Genomic DNA, 16,247 nt, shown 5'->3' with positions numbered 1-16,247 from the left:
GAGCTCAAGGGTTCAAGATCAACCTGGGCAACATCACAAAATCCTTTCTCTGCAAAAAATACAAAAATTAGCCAGGTGTGGTGGTGTGTGCCTGTAGTCCCCACTACTTGAGATTCTGAGATGGGAAGATCGCTAGAGCCCAGGAGGCAGAGGTTGCAGTGAGCCGAGATCACACCCGTGCACTCCACTCCAGCCTGGGTAACGGAGCGAGACCTTGTCTCAAAAAAAAAAAAAAAAAAAAAAAAAAAAAAAAAAAGAAGAAGAAACACAAAGTCTGAAACCAAATTGCAACCTGTGCATCTTATGCAAATTGTACAGAAGTTGTATGCTACTGATTACACTGAGTAGCTTTATGTACTCACTGTAGGGTTACCCTTGGGAATTTCCGACTGGAAACCCATCGAGGCAGATCTGATTTCGCTGATGACTCCATCACTCTTCTCCGCCTTCTCAACCATCGCTTGGCAGTTGGCCCATCCGTACCTGGCTGCACGATGGCTTGACTTTGACTCGATAAACAGGAACTTTTTCACAACGAAGCCACCTCACATCAAATCTATGTGTTCTACAGCGATTTCAATGCTAGTCAGGGAAGAAAAGTTTAACACAGACTTTACAAGAGATTGCCAGAAACAACATTTAGGTGTTTCCCTTACCATGAATTCATGTTGGAAGGTTCTGGATGCCTAAGAAAATATAATTCGACATAACTTAATCATAACTTAATTTTTTTTTTTTTGAGACAGAGTCTTGCTCTGTTGCCCAGGCTGGAGTTCTATGGTACATTCTCGGCTCACTGCAGCCTCTGCCTCCCAGGTTCAAGCAATTCTCTGCCTCAGCCTCCTGAGTAGCTGGGACTATAGGCGAGCCACCACACTCAGTTAATTTTTGTATTTTTAATACAGACAGGGTTTCACCATGTTGGTCAGGCTGGTCTCGAACTCCTGACCTAGTGATCTACCCGCCTTGGCCTCTCAAAGTGCTGGGATTACGCCTGGCTGACATAACTTAAATTTAAGAATGTAATACAGGCCAGGTGTGAGACCGTGTTAGCCAGGATGGTCTTGATCTCCTGACCTCGTGATCTCCTGACCTCGTCATCTGCCGACCTCGGCCTCCCAAAGTGCTGGGATTACAGGTATAAGCCACCGCGCCTGGCCTTTTTTTTGTTTTTGTTTTTTGAGACAGAGTTTCATTCTTGTTGCCCAGGCTGGAGTGCAATGGCGCGATCTCGGCTCACCGCAACCTCCGCCTCGTGGTTTCAAGCGATTCTCCTGCCTCAGCTCTCAAATGGCTGGGATTACAGGCATGCGCCACTGCGCCCGGCTAATTTTGTACTTTTAGTAGAAATGGGGTTTCTCCATGTTGGTCAGGCTGGTCTCAAACTCCCGACCTCAGGTGATCCACCCGCCTCAGCCTCCCAAAGTGCTAGGATTATAGGTGTGAGCCACCTGGCCCGGCCCTTTTAATTTTTAGTTAATTAATTATTTTTGTTTTAGAGACTGGGTCTCGCTCTGTCACTCAGGCTGGAATAGTGATGCAGTCATGGGTCATTGCAGCCTGGAACTCCTGTGCTCAGGCGATCTTCCCACCTCAGCCTCCTGAGTAGCTGGGACTACAGGGGCCCCACCATAGCTGGCTCAGGAAAGGGTGTTCTGAGGAGGAGACATTTAAGCTGAAACCTCGTGAGTGAGAAGGAGCCAGGCGTGTGAAGAGGGTTCCAGCAACATAGAACACGCTGCGCAAAGGCCCTGGGCTGGGAAAGAGCTTGAATTGTTCCCAGCACTGGAAGAAATCCAGAATGCGGGGTTTGCTGAGCTTTGGTGAGGAAGTGACAAACGCAGGGCGTCCCAGGCCTTGCTGGGGGAGGTCCTGAGCTCGGGTTGTTGGATAAAATGTAGGACTCTCAGTTAATTTTTTTTTTTTTTTTTTTTTTGAGACAGAGTCTCACTCTGTCACCCAGGCTGGAGTAGAGTGGCGAGATCTCAGCTCACTGCAACCTCTGCATCCCAGGTTCAAGCAATTCTCCTGTCTCAGCCTCCCAAGCAGCTGAGATTACAGGCGCCCACCACCACGCCTGGCTAATTTTTTGTATTTTTAGTAGAGACGGGGTTTTGTCATGTCGATCAGGCTGTCTTGAACTCCTGACCTCAGATGATCTTCCTGCCTCAGCCTGCCGAAGTGCTGGGATTACAGGTGTGAGCCACCACACCCCGCCAACTCAAAGGTTTTTTTTTTTTTTTTTTTTTTTTTTTGAGACGGAGTCTCGCTCTGCCGCCCAGGCTGGAGTGCAGTGGCCAGATCTCGGCTCACTGCAAGCTCCACATCCCGGGTTCACGCCATTCTCCTGCCTCAGCCTCCCGAGTATCTGGGACTACAGGCGCCCGCCACCTCGCCCGGCTAGTTTTTTGTATTTTTTAGTAGAGACGGGGTTTCACCGTGTCAGCCAGGATGGTCTCGATCTCCTGACCTCATGATCTGCCCGTCTCGGCCTCCCAAAGTGCTGGGATTACAGGCTTGAGCCACCGCGCCCGGCCAACTCAAAGTTTTAAAAACATTAAATGGTACTTTACATGTAGAGAGAAGTCAAATAAAATGTAATTTCCCCCCCATGATGTTCTTTTAGAAGTTTTTTTTTTTTTTTTTGAGACAGGGTCTCACTCTGTCGCCCAGGCTGGAATGCAGTGGCACCATCTTGGCTCACTGCCCTCCAGCCAGCCTGGGCACCAAGAGCAAGACTCCATCTCAAAACAAAACAAAACAAAACATGAAAAACAAAAAATAGCACCCTGCATAGGACAGTTTCATCCTATAGCACCACCATCTTCGTGGTCTGAAAAACGTTAAATTACAAGCCGGGCGGGGTGGCTCATGCCTGTAATCCCAGCACTTTGAAAGTCCAAGGCGGGTGGATCACCTGAGGTCAGGAGTTTGAGACCACCCTGAACAACATGGTGAAACCCTGTCTCTACTAAAAATACAAAAATTAGCTGGGCTTGGTGGCGGGTGCCTGTAATCCCAGCTACTCGGGAGACTGAGGCAGGAGAATCGCCTGAACTGGAATTACAGGCATGCGCCACCACACCCGGTTAATTTTTGTATTTTTAGTGGAAACAGGATCTCACCATGTTGACCAGGCTGGTCTCAAACTCCTGCTATACGATCCCACACCAGCATTCCTCAAAACCGTCCAGGTCACCAGAAACACTGTCATAGCCCAGAGGAGCCGAGGGAGACGTGGTGACCAAAGGCGATGTGGGGGCCTGGAGCAGAAAAATTGGGGAAGATTAAGGACACCTGAATAAACTACCGACTTTGGTTACTACTTATGTAGCAATATGGGTTTATTCTTTGTAAAAAATGCACCATACTAATATATTTTTTATTTTATTTATTTATTTATTTATTTTTGAGATGGAGTCTCGCTCTGTCGCCCAGGCTACAGTGGAGTGGCTCGATCTCGGCTCACTGCAACCTCTGCCTCCCAGGTTCAAGTGATTCTCCTGCCTCAGCCTCCTGAGCAGCTGGGATTACAGGCACGCGCCACCGTACCCAGCTAATTTTTGTATTTTTACTAGAGATAGGTTTTAACCTTGTTGGTCAGGCTGGTCGAACTCCTGACCTCAGGTGGGTCCCCCGCCTCGACCTCCCAAAGTGCTGGGATGACAGACGTGAGCCACCGTGCCTGGCCCACACTAGTATGTTAATAATAGGGGAAACTGGGCCTAGGGCATATAGAAACTCCGCGAACTAGTTTCTCAGTTTTTCTGTAAATCTAAAACTCTTCTAAAAAATAACACCTATTTTAAAAATTCTATTAGATAGACAATTCTCATATCGACTTTCTGTAAGACTGACAAAGATTCTTCTACACTCAATTTTTACTGTTTTTTTGAGACAGAATTTTGCTCTTGTTACCCAGACTGGAGTGCAATGGCACGATCTCGGCTCACTGCAATCTCCACCTCCTGGGTTCAAGCGATCCTCTTGCCTCAGCCTCCCGAGTAGCTGGGATTACAGGCGTGAGCACCACACACCACCACTCCAGGCTAATTTTGTATTTTTAGTAGAGATGGGGTTTCTCCATGTTGGCCAGTCTGGTCTCAAACTCCTGACCTCAGGTGACGCGCCCGGCGCAGCCTCCCAAAGTGCTGGGATTACAGGCTTGAGCCACTGTGCCCAGCCCTTTTTTTTTTTTTTCTTTTTTTCGAGATAAGGTCTTGCTCTGTCACCCAGGCTGGAGTGCAGCAGCACAAACACAGCTCACTGCAGCCTCAACTTCCCTGGGCTCAGGTGATTGTCCCACCTCAGGCTCCCAAGTAGCTGGTACTATAGGTGAGCCACCACGCCTGGCTATTTTTTGTAGAGATGGGATTTCACCATGTTGCCCAGGCTGGTCTCATACTTCTGACCTCAAGCAGTCCACCCGCTTCCACCTCCCAAAGTGCTGGGATTACAGGCATGAATCACTATGTCTGGCCCATTTTGTCATTTTCAAAAAATGTATTGAATATCACATACATGGAAAGAAGTGCCCAAGCCATCAGTGTACAACTCAATGAATTTTCACAAAGGGGACCATTTATCATTGCTCAGACCAAGGAACAGAAGGTAACCAGCACCCCAGAACCCCCCTCACTCCCCTTCCTCCCCTTCCTCTGCCTACCCCCTCCTCAGCAAGGGCAACCACGACTGAACTTGTAAAGCCATGTATTTGTTCTGCTTATTTTTAAACCTTATATAAATGAGTCTTAGACGATCTCACGCTGCATTTTAATAGACACACCGTTCTCATCTCTAGGGCTGTCAGCACTTCTCAAATCTTACAAGTTGTGAGAAAACGTATCATTCTTTTACACTCAACTGTGTCAAGCATCCTAAAGTTCCCAAACCCAGGAAAGCCAGGGACTGTCTGCAATTTGCTGTTCCCAAACCCACAAAAGCCAGAGACTGTCTGTGATATGCTGTGGCTTCAACTGTTTGCATCCAGGTTGCTCACGCCCACCTGTTCTCCCTTGTAAGAACCCCTTACATCAGGAAGATGGAAAACAGGCCGGGTGCAGTGGCTCAGGCCTGTAATCCTAGCACTTTGAAAGGCTCAGGCCAGGATCACTTGAGGCCAGGAGTTCAAGACCAGCATGGCCAACATGGCGAAATTCCGTCTCTACTAAAAAAACAAAAATTAGCCTGGTGTGATAGCACGTGCCTGGAATCCCAGCTACTCGGGAGGCTGAGGCAGGAAAATCGCTTGAACCCAGGAGGCGGAGGTCACAGTGAGCAGAGATCGCGCCACTGCACTCCAGCCTGGGCAACAAGAGCGAAACTCTGTCTCTAAATAAATAAATAAATAAAAGTTTATCTTATTTTATTATTTAATCATAGCTCATTTTAAAATGATAGTACTTGTATTGATTTGCCCACAGAGTCACTCTGGGTTGAAACAGAAAGCGGTCAGAAGCAGTTGGTTCTCTCCGTTGGGATTAGAGCTAAGAATAAAAGAAGTCCATGCAGTCACTTCTACAGTGCGACAAAACGTTCCCTCTTGATCAGTCATTTTATGACCCAAGGTCAGAGCTCTTGCAAAATTGTATTGTAGCTTGACAAACCCTCCATGTCAACTCCACATTACAAGATCTTTCATTTCTTCAATTAAACAACTGGAAATGGATACCATCCATGCTCTCCGATTTATGATGTCAATAAAGCCCATTACGATCACGCCCTGCTGTTGAAAAATGGGATTCCAGGGACCTGACAAGCTATTTTTAGGTCACGGTCTTACACAATACCACCCGCCCCCACCCCACCGCCCCCCATCAAGTTGTTGTTGTTTCAAAGGCTTTCAGCCACTGACTAATAGAAAAAGAGACTTTGCATACAACGTTTCATTCATGTTTTGCCAGGCTCCCAAATAAGCAAGATACATTTGTTATAGTGGTCTCATACTTTTAAGTCCGTGGAAAAACCTGAAAGTATTTTTTTCTTGAAATTTTTTTTGAAAAAAAGATGATCTTCTTTGTACAATAACTATAGAGAAAAGATGTTAAAATGTCACAACAGCGATTCCATGTAAATTCAGGTTTTTGTTTTTGTTTTTTGTTTTTTGAGACAGTATCTCACTCTGTTGCCCAGGCTGGAGTGCAGTGGCGCAATTTCAGCTAACTGTAACCTTGACCTCCTGGGCTCAAGCGATCCTCCTACCTCAGCCTCCTGAGTAGCTGGGACTACAGATAAGCTCCACCACACCAGGCTAATTTTTGCATGTTTTTTGGAGAGACGGGGTCTCACTCTCTAGCCCAGGTGGAACTCAAGTTCCTGGACTCAACTGATCCTCCCTTCTCAGCCTTCCAAAGTGGTGGGATTACAGGCGTGAGCCGCGGCATTCAGCCCAAATTCACTTGTTTTTCTTTTTTCTTGAGACGGAGTTTCGCTCGTTGCCCAGACTGGAGTGCAGTGGCGTGATCCTGGCTCACTGCAACCTCCACCTCCCAGTTTCAAGCCTGATCAACATGGCGAAACCCTGTCTCTACTAAAAATACAAAAAATTAGCTGGGTGTGGTGGCCCACTCCTGTAACCCAGCTACTCAGGAGGATGAGGTTGCAGTGAGCTGAGATCACGCCATTGCACTCCAGCCTGGCGACAAAGCGAGACTCTGTCTCAAAAAAAAAAAAACAAACAGAAAACAAAAAAACAATTAAGATGCCTCCTGAAAAAAAGAAGAAGAAAAAGGTGGAGAAAAATCAATGTGATTTTTTTTTTTTTTTTTTTTGAGACAGGGTGTTGCTGTGTGGCCTAGGCTGGAGTGCAGTGGTGTGATCACGACTCACTGCAACCTTGAACTGCTGGGCTCTAGGGATCCTCCCACTGCAGCCTCCCACAGTGCTGGGATTACAGGCACACACACCACACCCAGCTGATTTTTTTTGATTCTGTGGAAATGGTGTTTTGCCACGTTGCCAAGGCTGGTCTTGAATTCCTGGGATCAAGCGATCTTCTCGCCTCGGCCTCCCACAGTGCTGGGATTACAGCACTGGCATGCCTGGCGAAAATGTGATGTTAAAAGTGTTAGAAACCAATATGAGGTAAAGAATTTCCCACTTTGTGAGCCGTGGGTGTCCCCTGAGTGGAACTAGGACACCCATACAACGCTGCTGTGGCCATGAGCCCTCTGGGACCATTTGCACGTGAGCCCCAAGAAGGAAGGTGGTGGGAGAAATGGACACACCAAGGAAGCTTGTCTGTTAATAGTGACTGTTCTCTGTTGCTTTTGTTTTTTTCCCTACTTAATTCAGGGAAAATATGCAGGTGATCTGCTCACCTTGGCTTCCCAAAGTGCTGGGATTACAGGCTTGAGCCACTGCGCCTGGCCAAATTATTATTACTGTTATTTTTTCAGACAAGGTCTCGCTCTGTCACCCAGCTTGGAGTTCAGTGGCACGATCACAGCTCACTGCAGCCTCAACCTCCCCAGCTCAAGTGATCTTCCCACCTCAGCCTCCAGGGTAGCTGGGACTACAGGCATGCACCACCACGCCTGGCTAATTTTTTTTTTTTTTTTCTTCATAGAGATGGGGTCTCACTGGGTTGCCCAGGCTGGTCTCAAACTCCTGGGCTCAAGCCTCGGCCTCCCAAACTACTGGGATTATAGACATGCGCCACCACACCCAGCTGATTATACAGCAAATTAAATTAAGGCCTAAAACTAGCAGCAAGCGCTATGGTACCAATCTGCCGGTCTCCCTGTTACACCGTGCAGCAACCTAGACATGCCCTATTAAGTGAATTTAACGCCCTCTTCCCTTTTTTTCACAGCTTTGTTACATATCAGAGGCAGATATTACTTACAAGTGTTGAATGATTCACTCAGTAAACACCAGCTCTGCAGGAGGTGCTACCTTAGCCATGGGAGCTTCAGTCTGGGAGGACAGTGGGACGTATAAGCAAATAAATACATCACGTTTCCCACGGGGCACGTACTTTGTGTTCATCTTCGTCCCACTGGATCTGTCTAAACTTTTTATTTGACAGATAAGGAAAATGAAATTCAGATGCTTGAGTGACACAGCCAATTAGTGGCAAGGCTGAGATTTTTGACCAGTCTGACTTTTAGTTTCTACAACGCATGTTAACTCCTCCTAAACCCCATTTATTTTCTCATTTCAGACAACCGCGCAATAAAACTGCTAAGATAAAAGCGCTCTGATTAATGCACACTGAAATTAAGCAGGTTGAGAAATATCTATTGTCCTTTTCTCAGAGTGATAATTTTAAAAATTGAAATCGGTCTTTTGTACTCGCGGTTTTCTCTTGCTTCCTTAAACATTTGCGAAATATGAGAACAATATAAATAGGTTTTCAAGCTCTGAGCAAACCCTTAACCATGTAAATAAGCCTCATAAAGAACAAAGCCTGGCCGCGCGTGGTGGCTCACGCCTATAACCACAGCACTGTGGGAGGCAGAGGTGGAAGGATCGCTTGAGCCCAGGAGTTTGAGACCAGCCTGGGGAACCTAGGGAGATCCTGTCTCTCCAAAAAATACAAAAAATTAGCTGGGTGTGGTGGGGGCACGCCTGCAGTCCCAGCTACTTGGGAGGCTGATGTGGGATGATCACTTGAGCCTGGGAGGTTCAGGTTGCAGTGAGCCGTGATTACATCACTGGACTCCAGCCTGGGTGACAGAGCAAGACCCTGTCTCAATAAATAAATAAATAAATAAATAAATAAATAAATAAAATATAAAATAAAATAAAATAAAGAAAGAAGAGTAGAGTTGGTTCATTGCAACAGATACTGTCTGGCCCACAAAGCCCTTTACATATAGCATCTTACAGAAGAATTTGTGTCCTGCGATAGACGGCATTGGAGGTTTCCACCTAGATTGGAGGTTTCCGCCTAGGAAAAGCTGTGTGCAGCCCGGAGAAGCATCATGTGATGAGATTCACCCCTCTGAGGCCGTGAGATGGGCTGGGGCAGGGGAGATGAGAGCCCCTGCAGCGTGCTGTTCCGTCCCCCAACAATGCTGCCAGAGCCCCGGGAAGGTGGCGGCAACAGATATGGAGAGACAAGGGCAGGTGGGCCGGGTGCAGTGGCTCACACCTGTAATCCCAGCACTTTGGGAGGCCAAGGTGGGCGGATCACGAGGTCAGGAGATGGAGACCATCCTGGCTAACACGGTGAAACCCCGTCTCTACTAAAAATACAAAAAATTAGCCGAGCGGGGTGGCGGGTGCCTGTAGTCCCAGCTAGTCGGGAGGCTGAGGCAGGAGAATGGCATGAACCTGGGGGACGGAGGTTGCAGTGAGCCGAGATCCTGCCACTGCACTCCAGCCTTGGCAACAGAGCGAGACTCCGTCTCCAAAAAGAAAAACAGAACCTGGCGCCTGATGGTAAAGTGGCGAAGAGAGGATTCAAAGCTGCCTTTGAGGCTCTGAGCTTCAGTTACCAGGTGTTTACCATAGAACTAGAAGATGCTGAGCTGGCTTGGGATGAACTTAGGAACTGAACTTTAGATACTTGGCAATGCTGCAGACGGCTGACAAGGTAGAGCGGGAACAGCTCGGTCAGAGATGTTGTTAATGGCCATGCAGGTGGTAAAGGGATGCTGCAATGATTTAAAAATTTATATTTGTTTATGGCTGAACGCAGTGGTTCACGCCTGTAATCCCAGAACTTTGGGAGGCCGAGGCGGGCGGATCATCTGAGATCAGGAGTTCGAGAGCAGTCTGGCCAACGTAGTGATACCTTGTCTCTGCTAAAAATATAAAAATTAGCTGGGCGTGGTGCACACACCTGTAATCCCAGCTACTTGCAAGGCCAAGACAGGAGAATCGCTGGAACCTGGGAGGTGGAGGTTGCAGTGAGCCAGGATTGTGCCACTGCACTCCAGCCTTTGCGACAGAGTGAGACTCTATCTCCAAAAACAAAACAAAGCAAAATATATATATATATATATGTGTATGTGTGTGTGTGTGTGTGTGTGTTTAATATAAATGGTGCTGAAATGTGGCCATGACAGCCCTCCCAAGACATGGGACCTTCCTTCTGTTGTCACCTCAGTACATTTCCCGTGGGATAGGCTTCCAAAGGTCAAAGCCTGTGTCTTGTGTGCTCATGCCCTCTTCTGCTCCCTCTAGTACAGGGTGCCGGGCATGCAGCACGCAGGAACCACTCCTGGTCCCTGGGCACAGACTACGGACGCTAAGTTATTTCAAGCTCGGAGCGTTACTCACTTCAGCTCAGCACCTCTCACCTTGTCCTGAGGCTTTCAGTTCCAGTTTCAATTCACCATTCAACATTTTTTTTTTTTTTTTTTTTTGGGACGGAGTCTTAAAGAGCTTAGGAACTGAGCTTTATATACTTGGCAATGCTGCAAACGGCTGGAGTGCAGTGGCGCGATCTCGGCTCACTGCAACCTCCACCTCCCGGGTTCAAGCAATTCTCTTGCTTCAGCCTCTCGAGTAACTGGGATTACGGGCGCCCGCCACCATGCCGGGCTCATTTTTGTGTTTTCAGTAGAGACGGGGTTTCGCCGTGTTGCCCAGGTTGGTGTCAAACTCCTGACCTCAGGTGATCCGCCCACCTCGGCCTCCCAAAGTGCTAGGATTATAGGGGTGAGCCACCATGCCCACCTACAATCTATTTAAAAGATGATTAGGCCAGGCACAGTGGCTCATGCCTATAATCCCAGTGCTTTCGGAGGCTGAGGCAGGAAGATTGCTTGAGTCCAGGAGTTCAAGACCAGCCTGGGCAATATAGCCAGACCCCATGTCTACAAAAAATACAAAACTTAACCAGCGTGGTGGTGTGCATCTATGGTCCCACGGGAGGCTGAGGTGGGAGGATCACCTGAGCCCAGGGAGGTCAAGGCTGCAGTGAGGTGTGATTGCGGCACCGCACTCCAGCCTGGATGACAGAGTGAGACCCTGTTTTGGGAAAAAACACAAAAATGATTAGTCCTTTGATGGAGGGAGGAGTGGGGGTGAGACTAATTATGCCAGTAATTGATCTAATAGTATTTCAGCTCCTGGGAGGTAGATTGTAGTCTTGGGATCAATGTTGGAAAAGTTGTAGTTTTGTTAAATAAATAAAAGCTTATCTTGTCATTCACTAAAATAACTGTCAATTGTTTCCTATTGATTAGAACGTGTAAAGTTTGTGACTATATATTTTGTCTGTCACCCCTTTGTGACAGCTCCTAGATGTTTTGACAGCTGGCCTGCTCTGGGGAGCTGACCATGTAACCAACTACCATTTCTTTAGCCAGACATGTGAGCTTTTTCAGTCTGACCCTTGTTCACTCACCCTTGACTTCCGCATCAAGCGGCAAGGGCAAGCTAGCATTTCTAGTCCTTATTTCTGTTAGTGTACATCCAAAATATACTGACAAGTCAATTCTATTGTTAAGAGGAAACTAATTTCACAGAACTGCTATAAAAAATGCGCAACAAGGGAGTCCTAATTTCACGAATGTGAAACAATTCCATTCTTTTAAGCTTATGTTTTGAAGCGTCATGGCTTATGAGAAGCCTGTTGTGTCCTGACGAGGCTGACACTGTTTGCTTAACCTTATGTAGCTTTCTGTAAAAATCAATTTACTAAAACGTGACAAAATTTTAAAAAATTTAAAATATTATTGCTTCACTGAGGCTCAAATGAAAAATGCATGAAAACAATTTTTATATTTTTTTCCTCTCCTTTAAGATGGACTTAAAATGCTAGTTTATTTTATTTTGTTAATTTTTAGTTTTTTGAGTGTCTCTCTGTCTCCCAGGCTGGAGTGCAGTGGCCCGATCTCCGCTCACTGCAACCTCTGCCTCCAGGATTCAAGCAATTCTCTTGCCTCAGCCTCCCGAGTAGTTGGGACTACAGGCGCACGCCACCACGCCTGGCTAATTTTTTGTATTTTAGTAGAGATGGGGTTTCACCGTGTTGCCCAGGCAGGTTGCCGACTCCTGAGCTCAGGCAATCCACCCACCTTGGTCTCCCAAAGTGTTGGGATTACAGGCATGAGCCACTGTCCCTGGCCACTAGTTTATTCTTTTGGAAAGATAAAGATATCTTCTTCTTCTTGTTTTTTTTGAGATGGAGTCTCACTCTGTCACCCAGGCTGGAGTGCAGTGGCGCGATCTTGGCTCACTGCAACCTCCGTCCCCTGGGTTCACGCCATTCTCCTGCCTCAGCCTCCTGAGTAGCTGGGACTACAGGCGCCCGCCACCTCGCCCGGCTAATTTTTTGTTTTCGTATTTTCAGTAGAGACGGGGTTTCACCGTGTTAGCCAGGATGGTCTTGATATCTTGACCTCGTGATCCACCCACCTCGGCCTCCCAAAGTACTGGGATTACAGGCATGAGCCACCACGCCCGGCCTTTTTTTTTTTTTTTTGGAGACAGGGTCTCGCTCTGTCACCCAGGCTGGAGTGCAGTGGTGCGATCTTGGCTCACTGCAAGCTCTGCCTCCCGGGTTCACGCCATTCTCCTGCCTCAGCCTCCCGAGTAGCTGGGATTACAGGCTCCTACCACTACGCCCAGCTAATTTTTGTATTTTTAGTAGAGATGGGGTTTCACCACATTGGGCCAGTCTGGTCTCGAATGCCTGACCTCAGATAATCTGCCCTCCTCGGCCTCCCAAAGTGCTGGGATTACAGGCACGAGTCACTGCGACCCGCCAAAACTATGTTCTTTTAAAGGCAGAGACTGGAAAGGAATAGGGACGATTTAAAAACCCAACTCTTCCCATTATATTTGAAATGGTGAAAAGCAGGTACCTTATTTTGCTTCCCAGTATTATTTAGGAAATTTTTTAAAAATGAGGAAAAGAAAAATTGTATTTTAATAATAACATAAAACTTGGTTCTGCAGTTGCATTTTTCTTTTATGTTTGTGTTATATGTACCAAAGTTGTTCTTCTCTTTTTAAACAATGCTACATGTGGACAGTAGTAGGTGACAAATTTAATAGACTTAGTTTTTGGATCTTACTTGCCCTGGGTTGGTACTCTTAAAAATTAGTATAAGTCATTAGACTAAAAATATTTTTTCCTTTTATTTTCTAGTCAGTCTCTGCTTATCCAGACTAAAAAGAGTTTCAGATATTTAGATTTCTAAATAGAAGTAATTAAAAACATGAAGAGCTGAGAAAATTTTCGTCAGATTCACCTAAGTCCAATCCTTAGCATATCTAATTATATACACACTTTTCATACATAGATATACACATCTATGGGTATTTTCTTGATGTAATACATGCCAAATCTATCATTCGATGTAGATATATCTTATTAATTTATTTACTCTTACTCTTGCCCAGGCTGGAGTGCAGCAGCACCATCATAGCTCACCGCAGCCTCGCTCCTGGGCTCAAGCGATTCTCCCCCGTCAGCTTCCCAGTAGCTGGGACTACAGGCATGGACCATCATGCCTGGCTAATTTTTTTTTTTTTTTTTTGAGACAGAGTCTCACTCTGTTGCCCAGGCTGGAGTGCAGTAGTACAATCTCGGCTCACTGCAACCTCCCTCTCGTGGGTTCACGCGACCTCTCCTGGGTTCAAGCGATTTTCACACCTCAGCCTCCTGAGTAGCTGGGACTGCTCGGGTGGGCGGGCGGCGCCACAGGACAACGAGGCACTCACCACCACGCCTGGCTAATTTCTTTTGTATTTTTAGTAAAGATGGGGTTTCACCAAGTTGGCCAGGCTGGTCTTGAACTCCTGAGCTCAAGTGATCCGCCCACCTCGGCCTCCCCAAGTGCTGGCATTACAGGTGTGAGCCACCGCGCCCGCCCTTGATAATATTATAGATAGATAGATATGTCTATTTTTTTCCGGCGCACCGTCTTTGGAATCGAGCGACCACAGAGCCACACGCGGCTCTGAACCTGCTGCTGTCCTGCCCCTTTGACTCCCGCGTTGGAAGAAACGGCAACTGGGCTCCTCTCCCCCGAGGGCAGAGTCGGAGCGCAGCGGGGGCGGAGTCAGTGCGCCGTGGGGGCGAAGTAGGAGCGCGGCGCGGGCGGAGTCGGAGCGCGGCGCGGGCGGAGTCGGAGCGCGGCGGGGGCGGAGTCGGTGCGCCGTGGGGGCGAAGTAGGAGCGCGGCGCGGGCGGAGTCGGAGCGCGGCGCGGGCGGAGTCGGAGCGCGACGGGGGCGGAGTCGGAGCGCGGCGCGGGCGGAGTCGCTGAGGACGGGGCGGGGCCTCGTGCTAACGGTCGCGCGCCCGTCGCACCTGCACGAGGCTGTGGCCCGAGCATCCTGTGGAGAAGCCGCGAAGCGCCGGCGACCCGGGGGTCGGGCGGGCCTGGTCCGCGAAGCTGCGGCTGCGTCTGTGCAGGCCCGGGGAGCAGCTGGCCGGGCGAGCGTCGGGTGAGCAGCGGCGTGGACCGCGTGGTGGCGACGCCGGCCCGGCCTCCAGCTGTGAGGCGGCGTCGGAGGAAGGGAGCCCGCGCGGGTCAGGGCCCGGCTTTGGGCCGGCGGACGCCCCGAGGGAGCGGCGGGCGCGCGCGTGAGGGGAGGGGGCGGGCGGAGCCGCGCCGCGTGTGGGGTACGTGCCTGCGCCCCACGCGGAGTCCGGTCCCCGCCGCATCCTCGGCTCACCGCGGGGTTGGCGGGGGCGGGTTGTCCTGTGGCGCCGCCCGCCCTCCCAGCGCCTCCCGCGGCCTCCGCAGCTTTGCCTTTCCCGGGGCTTATCGAGGCCGGTGCCGGAGGACACGCGGGAAAGCCCCTCGCGGAGCTGAGAGCCTCTGACTTGTGGGTCCGACTTTGAGTTTTCCAAGCCGCGACCTGTAAGTTAAAAAGTGCAGCGGTGGCTCACGCCTGTTATCCCAGCACTTTGGGAGGCCGAGGCGGGTGGATCACCTGAGGTCGGGGGTTCGAGACCAGCCTGACCAACATGGAGAAACCCCGTCTCTACTAAAAATACAAAACTAGTCGAGCGTGGTGGCGGGTGCCTGTCGTGCCAGCTACTCGGGAGGCTGAGGCAGGAGAATCGCTGGAACCCGGGAGGCGGAGGTTGCGATGAGCCGAGATCGCACCACTGCACTCCAGCCCAGGCGACAGTGACACTCCATCACAGACACACACACACGCACACAAAACCGGGCGCGGTGGCTCACCCCTGTAATCCTTTGGGATTACTTCAGCTTTGGGAGGCCGACGTGACCAGCCAACATGGTGAAACCCCATCTCTACAAAAAATACAAAAATTAGCCGGGCGTAGTGGCGCGCTCCTGTAATCCTAGCTACTTGGGAGACTGAGACAGGAGAATTGCTTGAACTTAGGAGGCAGAGGTTGCAGTGAGCCAAGATCACGCCATTGCACTTCAGCCCGGGCGACAGAAAAAAGAAAGTGCAGATGTCTGCTGGGTACTGTGGCTTATGCCGGTCATCCCAGTGCTTTGGGAGGCCGAGGTGGGAGGATCACCTGAGGTGAGGATTTGGAGACCAGCCTGGCTAACATGGTGAAACCCTGTCTCTACTTAAAAAAAAAAAAAAAATTAGCCAAGCTTGCTGGTGGTGCGCCTGTAATCCCAGCTACTTGGGAGGCTGAGGCAGGAGAATCGCTTGAACCAGGGATGCGGAGGTTGCAGTGGGCCAAGGTTGCGCCATTGCACTCCAGCCTGGGAAGCAGAACAGACCCTGTCTCAAAAAAAAAAAAAAAAAAAGAAAAAAGAAAAAAATCGTAGGAGCCTCATCACTGAGCTCCCTGGAAGCTTCATTTGTCTACAATAGCAAGATAGAAATCACACTTGTTCCCATAACTTCAGTGCATGTTATATATGTAAAATTAGCTGTTAACTAAATTTCTAGTTCTCCAAAAGGCTAATTGTAGCAATATTATCCTCAGTTGACAAATTAGATCGCTTTTAAAAGGGCTCATGTATTCATTTAGTGAGCACATACCTGGCAGCTGCTGCGTGTGAGGCCCTGAACTGCATGGTTACTGTGGGGTGCAGTGAGGACGTGGCTCTGTCCTGACGAGCTACTGTGTCATGAGGGAGAAAGACAACACAGCAGGCAACTGGCAGTGTCCAGAGGAGAGTTCAGAGGCACGGCTGCGTGAGGCAGGGTGGCAGGAAAGGCCTCTCCTGGAGACCTGAGGAGAGCCTGGTTTGGAAAGATGGGGATGCTGGAGAAAGAGGTGCTACATCTGCGAAGGCCCGAGGCCCATGCTGAGGAAATGCGCGCAGCCAGGGGACCAGAGAGCCAGGGGACCGGAGAGCCAGGGGACCAGAGAGCCAGGGGACCGGAGAGCCAGGGG

General features: G+C 49.1%; 1 protein-coding gene across 5 annotated transcripts in view; it reads left to right on the top strand.

Annotated features, from left to right (window-relative positions):
- Positions 1–14,117: 14,117 nt before the first annotated feature.
- The window catches only part of MEIOB (meiosis specific with OB-fold), a 44,474-nt gene continuing 42,344 nt past the window's right edge, over positions 14,118–16,247 (top strand). For 4 of the 5 annotated variants that reach the window (XM_074028529.1, XM_015442127.4, XM_015442126.4 and 1 more), the window contains exon 1: positions 14,118–14,353. The gene's annotated coding sequence lies outside the window, so the exon portion shown is untranslated. The remainder of the gene's footprint in view (positions 14,354–16,247) is intronic. The other variant, XM_045382419.2, reaches the window with a different exon arrangement.

Source organism: Macaca fascicularis, chromosome 20 (genome assembly GCF_037993035.2).
Source record: "Macaca fascicularis isolate 582-1 chromosome 20, T2T-MFA8v1.1".
NCBI classification, from domain to species: domain Eukaryota; kingdom Metazoa; phylum Chordata; class Mammalia; order Primates; family Cercopithecidae; genus Macaca; species Macaca fascicularis.
This window is presented reverse-complemented; position numbering and strand designations above follow the sequence as displayed.